General features: G+C 42.5%; 1 protein-coding gene across 3 annotated transcripts in view; it reads right to left on the bottom strand.

Moving 5' to 3' along the window:
* Positions 1 to 5,676, bottom strand: part of ITCH (itchy E3 ubiquitin protein ligase) — a 140,398-nt gene that overhangs the window by 131,848 nt on the left and 2,874 nt on the right. For all 3 annotated transcript variants that reach the window (XM_011959392.1, XM_011959365.1, XM_011959383.1), the window contains exon 2: positions 2,318 to 2,394. The gene's annotated coding sequence lies outside the window, so the exon portion shown is untranslated. The remainder of the gene's footprint in view (positions 1 to 2,317; positions 2,395 to 5,676) is intronic.

Consider the following 5,676-nt stretch of genomic DNA (forward strand, 5'->3'; position numbering starts at 1 on the left):
TGTTAGCCAGGATGGTCTCGATCTCCTGACCTCGTGATCCGCCTGCCTCAGCCTCCCAAAGTGCTGGGATTATAGGCGTGAGCCACCGTGCCAGCCGAAGCCTTATTATAAGGTATTTCTGATATCAGTCATATATTGTGATGTCAACAAAGCTGTGAAAAATCAGTCAGTTAGCACATAAAGCACAGAATATAATAGAGTGAGCTGGAAAGAACCTGAGAAATCATATCCAAAATATTCAATAGGTAAGTGAGGAAACCAGGCCCAGGGAGATTTAAGTGAGCTGCCCAAGATCACACAATTTAAGTGACCAGTAATACCAAGGCTAGAACCCAGGTTTCCCGAATGTTGGCTTAAATACCTTTCCACAAAGAACTGCTTTGTGAGCTTGAGATGAAATGGATATGCTGAGAAATATTTTAAAGATATTTTAAATACTTTAATAATACTTTTAAATATTTTTAAAATTGTTTTATAGTAGCTATAATCATCCCACCATCTCCTTCCTTTCTCTTAAATATAAAAAAGAACAGGACCGGGCTCAGTGGCTCACGTCTGCAATCCCAGCACTTTGGGAGGCAGAGGCAGGCAGATCACCTGAGGTCAGGAGTTTAAGAGCAGCCTGGACAATGTGGAAAAACCCCACCTCTACCAAAAATACAAAATCAGCCAGGTGTGGCAGGTGCACACCTGGCCTCCCGAGTCCCAGCTACTCAGGAGGCTGAAACAGGAGAATCACCTGAACCCAGGAGGCAAGAAGCTGCAGTGAGCCAAGATCATGCCACTGCACTCTAGCCTGGGCAAGACTCCGTCTTCAAAAAAAAAAAAAAAGCGATTTTATTTCCTTTGGATATATACCCAAAAGTGGCAATGCTGGACCACATTTTAGTTCTATTTTACCACTATCTTCCTATTCAGCTTTCTTATCTAACAATTCACCTGCTCAGCTTAATTCACTCCCTATTCTCTTACTGCTTAACTTTATGTTCTAATTTTTTTTCTTATCCAGTAATCTTCCTTCTCTCCTAACCTTTTAAAGTGATCTGTCTTGTCCTCATGTTTTCCTTCACAATATTATTGTCAACTTCTCTCACCTTGTGGATATAGATAACATTTTTTTTTTCTTTTTTTTGAGACAGACTCTCACTCTGTTGCCCAGGCTGGAGTGTAGTGGCACGATCTTGGTTCATTGCAGTGTCCATCTCCTGGGTTCAAATGATTCTCCTGCCTCAGTCACCCAAGTAACTGGGACTACAGGTGCACAACACCACACCCTGCTAATTTTTGTATTCTTAGTAGAGATGGAGTTTCGCCATGTTGACCAGACTGGTCTCAAACTCCTGACCTCAAGTGATCCGCCCGCCTTGGCCTCCCAAAGTGCTTGGATTACAGGCATGAGCCACTGTGCCAGGCCAAGATAACATTTTAAGTCATGAATTCATGTCCTCTACTAAAGATTTAATAGGTATTATTTTATTTGATCCACACAACAATGACAGGGAGGGAGATAGGAATCAATATTTAACCTATTTTACAGATGTATAAACTGAGGTCTGGCAAGATGAAATAACTTGCTGAAAGTCACACAGCTTGTCAGTGGCAAAATCAAATCAGAACCCAGATCTTTTCTTTCCAAGTCCTCTATTCTTTCTCCACTGAACTATGCTGTCTTCTTTTTTTTTTTCGAGACAGGGTTTCACTCTGTCGCCCAGGCTGGAGTGCAGTAGCGCGATCATGGCTCACTGCAGCCTCAACCTCCTGGGCTCAAGTGATCCTCCCACGTCACCCTCCCAAGCAGCTAGGATTACAGGTACGCGCCACCACACCAGCTAATATTTTTATTTTGTGTGGACTCAGGGTCTCGCCATGTTGTCCAGGCTGGTCTCAAACTTCTGGGCTCAAATGATCCTCCCACCTTGGCCCCGCAAAGTGCTGGAATTACAGGCATGAGCCACTGCACCTGGCTATGTTATCTTCTTTTTCATTCCCCACCTCTTAACCCTACACACGCACATGTCTAGATAGTACACAGAGGTAAATGTGTATAAAACAACACAAATAGAAAAAGTATGCGTATGTGTAAGGGATCTACAAAAACAGAAAAGTCAGAAAATTCAAGTTAAGAGCACAATGTGGCTCACAGGTTAATCCCTGCAGAGGCAGCTTTGGGTTTCAGAACCAAGTGAAGCTGCCTATTTGTTCAACCAACTGATGCAGCTAGCATTAACACTGCTCTCTCCTCACAGCAGTTATATGACCAGAGCTTGGCCTCTGCATCACTCTTGCCCCCAGGTTCTCTCACAGGATGTGACCGTACCTGAAGTTCTCACAGTTTGAGTCACTTCCTTGGGTTAAGGCGTTGTCTCCACAAGGCCACTGTGAAATGCATGGTACCTGAGAAAGGAAGGAGAGTCCATTAACATATTACTTCTATAGTTTTTTGTCTGTTTTTAAGACTGAATCTTGTTCTGTCCCCCAGGCTGGAGTGCAGTGGCACGATATTGGCTCACTCCAACCTCCTTGGGTTCAAGCAATTCTCCTGCCTCAGCCTCCTGAGTAGCTGGGACTATGGGCGCACGTCACCACACCTGGCTAACTTTTGTATTTTTAGTAGAGATGGGGGTTTCACCATATTGGTCAGGCTGGTCTTGAACTCCCAACCTCGTGATCTGCCCGCCTCAGCCTCCCAAAGTGCTGGGATTACAGGCGTGAGCCACCATGCCCAGCTGACTTCTATAGTTAAACACATCAGATCTGCAATGACCTTGGGACTCTACAAGCACAAAGTCTCTTTTAAAAATTTCATGGGACAGACAATTTTTAATGGAGCAGACAGGACAAAAGAAAGAATTGGGGGAAAATGATTCCTACATAGTATGGGAAGATACCAATCTGAGTATGATGACTATCTGGCAAAATGAGGATGGCCATATAAATACACCAGTCTATAAGGGTCACCATAATGATAGTCCCTGCAAGTTGGAGACTCCTAGGGACAGGAAAAGAAAAAGCACACCAAGGATCTGGATATAGTCAGTTCTGAAAAGAAGCAAAAGAGCTGAGCTGGCAGCAGTTTTTCAAGGACAGTACACTGCTAGACTGGAGGAGGATAGAGGCAGGAACAGCTTCTGGTTAACTGCTTCTAGTTGTGAGGATAGTTTCCAACTTAAAGTTTTTAGCTGAAAGCCAACCTCCCAACCAGAGAATGCTGCAATTCAATTCTGTGAACCCCCTAACTAACTTATATTGACTCAAAGCTAGTATCATTTACAGCCATAAAAGTCAGCATGCCTTTACTGAATGCTTATCATGAGCCCAGAATTTGGCTAAGTACTATAAATACAGAAAAAAATAACCTTACATACTTATGTCTTAATTCTTATAAAGGAAACCAATCCTCAAAACCCAAAACTGAGTTAGGCAACAAGAAAGAAAGTGGCAAAACAACAAAACAGGTGACTATTTCCTATCAGTACTAACACAAATTTCTTTTTTTTTTTTTTTTTTTGAGGCAGAGTCTCATTCTTTTTGCCAGACTTGAGTGCAGTGGCATAATCTTGGCTCACTGCAACCTCTGCCTCCCGGGTTCAAGCGATTATCCTGCCTCAGCCTCCCAGGTAGCTAGGACTACAGGTGCGTGCAACCACGCTCGGCTAATTTTTTGTATTTTAGTAGAGATAGGGTTTCACCATGTTGGCCAGGATGGTCTCGAACTCCTGACCTCACGATCTGCCCGCTTCAGCCTCCCAAAGTGCCGGGATTAGAGGCGTGAGCCACCACACCTGGCCCTAACACAAATTTCTTAAGACAGAATGAATACAACAAAACTCAGTTCTAGGCCAAAATTCCTTGTTAAACTCTTGCCTAAACAGTCAAGAGGCACAGGCTAAAAATCTCCCTTTTCTTTTTCTAGTCTAATACCAGAAGCTCTTTGGTAGTGCACATTCATCTTGGTAAACCAGAGAATACCAGTCTCAGAGTTGCAAAACCTAGTGCTAGTTCTAGTTCTTACTCTTAACTAGTTTCAGGTAAATTATTTAACCTTTAAAACAAACAAACAAACAACAACAAAATAGAAAATAAGAGATTGGAGTAATCTAAGAATAACTTGTATCTGGCACATATCTACTACCTACTAGATAACTGTCCATAGGAGACATCACTGATCAACCATAATACAATTCCTCAGAGCCCCTACAACCAGAATCCTTCCACACACAGTGCTACTGGCAGCTTCCAATTAGAGCTGGCCGATAAATCAAAATATATTTGCTATTATGGACCAGATAATCTCTGTAATTTCTTCCAACTCTAAAACTCAATGAGCAAGTTTCTACAGGCTGAGAGAAAAACATTTCCAACAAGCCTTGATCAATAGTACTGAGAGACATAAATCTCAGTCCAAACTCCAAGTTCTAAATTAGCCAGGCTTGGTGGCACGCACCTGTAACTCCAGCTACTTGGGAGGCAGAGGCACATGAATCACTTGAACCCAGGAGGTGGAGGCTGCAGTGAGCCGAGATCACATCACTGCACTCCAGCCTGTGTGGCAGAGCAAAACTCCATCTCGAAAATAATAACAAACTCCAAGTTCTCTTCCAAATTACACCTGACATAGTTCTTTCTAATTTCTCAAAGATGCTAATGAACAATTCACTCTCATACTATATATAACATATATAACCTGGCAATATAATTTAGACTTGCTAATGGGTTCTTTTGACAGAAAAGGAGCCCTTTACCCAGACTAGCTCTAAAAAAAATCCTCATCTAAAAATATGGCAACAATACTGCACTAGTAAAAAGCTAAATCCAATCCTTTGATCACCCCCACAACCTCTCTCCAAGGTCAGGCTTTGTTACTTCTCAACTAGACTTCTGCAATAGCTACTTTTTCATCCTTTCGTTCATCACCAGAGTAATCTTTCTTTTTTTGTTTTTTGATGCCTATCTTTGTCCTGCAGTACATAGCAATCTTCTTAAAACACATATGTACTCACATCATTTCCCTGTCTAAAAATCTGTTCATCTATTTCTTTTTTTTTTCTTCCTTTTTATAAAGACGGGATTTCACCATGTTGACCAGGCTGGTCTCGAACTCCTGAGCTCAAGCGATTCACCCGCCTCAGCCTCCCAAACTGCTGGGATTACAGGCGTGAGGCACTGAGCCCAGCCCTGTATCTATTTCTACCAACATAAAATTCCAAATTTATAGCATTATACTAAAAATTTTTAGGCAAAGCACAGTAGCTTGCACTTGTAATCTCAACACTTTAGGAGGCCAAGGTGGGAGGACCACTTGAACACAGGAGTTCAAGACCAGTCTGGGCAACGTAAAGAGAACCTCTCTCTATAAAAAAAAATCTTTAATTAGCCAGGCGTGCTGATGCCTGTTGTCCCAGCTACTCAGGGAGGCTGGGGTGGGAAGATCAATTGAGCTCTGGAGGTCCTGCCACTGTACTCCATCCTGGGTGATTGAGTGAGACCCAGTATCAACAACAACAAAAAATAACTTTTCATATACTCGCTTCCTTTAACCTTTCTGACCTTGTGTTTCAAAATGCTCTCCTTCCCCATTCCACTCCCTACTCCCTGAATCATTTTTGTTCCACAATCCTCTGAATTTACACAAAGCATTAAGGCATTCACTCAGCCCACCCTGTCCTTCTGTCTTCC

This window comes from Colobus angolensis, unplaced genomic scaffold (genome assembly GCF_000951035.1).
Source record: "Colobus angolensis palliatus isolate OR3802 unplaced genomic scaffold, Cang.pa_1.0 Scaffold114, whole genome shotgun sequence".
NCBI classification, from domain to species: domain Eukaryota; kingdom Metazoa; phylum Chordata; class Mammalia; order Primates; family Cercopithecidae; genus Colobus; species Colobus angolensis.